We start from the raw sequence: 1,936 nt of genomic DNA on the forward strand, positions 1-1,936 counted from the left end.
TGGTGTATATATATATATATATATATATATATATATATACATATGTGTGTATGTATATATATCTATATATATATCCATATATATATATATATATATATACACACACATATATGTGTATATATATATACATACATACATATACACATAGTAAAATATATGTATGTGTCTGTGTATGCATGTATGGGCGAATATGTAGTCTGTGATAAAGCATCTGCATAAACAGGAGGATCACAGCTAGAATGTTTTTGATCATAGATTTTCTAGACCATTGCTAAATAACAATAATATCTCTCAGAACTATTTTGATGTAATGTAAAATTTATCTAGGCTATCCATCTGTCTTATATTCCTAAAAGATCCTAACTGATGGCAAATATAGATTAAACTGTTTTGGCGATAATTGTTGGCCTGAAATAGAAAGTTTTCACATAATCTCGTAAATCCTTTGGAAGTTGTTTCGAAGCAATAATGTAGGACAGCTGCCTAAAATAATTTTAAATAATTTGGGACCAAGCTCAGTATGATACATAATGAAACCAAAGAGTTAAACAGATTAGAGTAGGCGGTTACCAGAAATTTAAATGAATTAGTGTCATTAAGTCTGGAATGATAAATGCTATAAAAGAATGACTAAGATGATACACTGAGATTTGTAAAAATCACCCATTTGTTTTTGTGAAATGTCTAGAATGTTCTAAATTGAAAGTATCGCATCTTTCCAACTAAAAAAAAAGGGAAAAATGTGATGATTTAAAGAAAGGTATATTTCTAGAACAGTGTTTCCCAACTGGAGTTTCACAAAATGTTGCTAGGGATTCCGAGGGAAAATAGTGATGAATATTTTTGAGGATTTTTTTTGTATTTAATTTCATATTTGTTATTTTATTATGCAAATATGTAGGCACAGGCATAGCTGTGTAGTTAAGAAAATTCATTTCCTATACAAGTGTTTCTTTTTTACTACAGGCCTACTTTGACCAATGCTTTATGAGTGAATCTGAGAGGCAGACAGAGAAGCCCTTGTGAGTAGATTTAAAGACAAGTCTGTGTGTGTGTGTGTGCATGCGTGAACACATGCGTGTGCATACATGCATGCACATGTGTGTGCTTATATTAATATGTGTGTGTGTGTTTGAGTGTGTGTATACTTCTGTATCCATGTCCTGATATCACATGACTGTTGTAAATTAATGTCGTTCATTTCCAATATTCTGCAAAAACATGTCTGGGGAAATATTAGTTTGTTTGGAGACATATGTGGTTAGCATAGATAAAGTTAGAATTGAGGGAAAAAATATTATAGATGAATATGTTCATAGATCTACCAAGTACAACAAATGTTACACAAAAAATCAAAAGGGAGGTTTTGTAATCTTTGCATATTTCTATCTATATTGTATGGATAGAAACATAGCTAACATTTCCTTGGGTTAGGTTTCTGGTTTTAGAGTTAAGGTTCGGGTTAGGGTTAGGGTTTTAGGATTAGGGTTAGGGTTATGATTATTTTTGCCAAATTTGGTGAAAATCTGTTCAATACACCGCCACAAATTTTTCACCAAATTTGGCAAAAATACTCGAAACCCTAACCCTAATTCTAAAACTCGAAGGATCTAGTTCAAAACGGGGGCACCAGTATTTTCTTAACGAAACACTTTGAAACTTGGGACACTGGTAGAATGTGTCATATAAAACATCTTTTTCACTTAGTCTTCTTAAGAAAAATTATTATATTGCAACTTATTTCATGTTAAAGTTGTCATATTTCTGTAATTTCAACCAATGACTGACGTCCATTCAGACGAATACATTAAGTGCTGACTACGTAAACAAACGATTCTCAAACGATTCTGGCGGTGATAAAATTATTATTTCCTTGTCAAAAAATGGCTGAAGCATATTGGCAGTAGCTAATAAACCTTTCTATTATAGGCACAAG

The 1,936-nt window shown here is 31.7% G+C and overlaps 1 protein-coding gene across 3 annotated transcripts in view; it reads right to left on the reverse strand.

The window, feature by feature from the left end:
* The window catches only part of LOC106872380 (protocadherin beta-15), a 640,647-nt gene that overhangs the window by 536,216 nt on the left and 102,495 nt on the right, over positions 1-1,936 (reverse strand). The window lies entirely within an intron of this gene.

The sequence above is a fragment of the Octopus bimaculoides genome, chromosome 14 (genome assembly GCF_001194135.2).
Source record: "Octopus bimaculoides isolate UCB-OBI-ISO-001 chromosome 14, ASM119413v2, whole genome shotgun sequence".
Taxonomy (NCBI): Eukaryota; Metazoa; Mollusca; class Cephalopoda; order Octopoda; family Octopodidae; genus Octopus; species Octopus bimaculoides.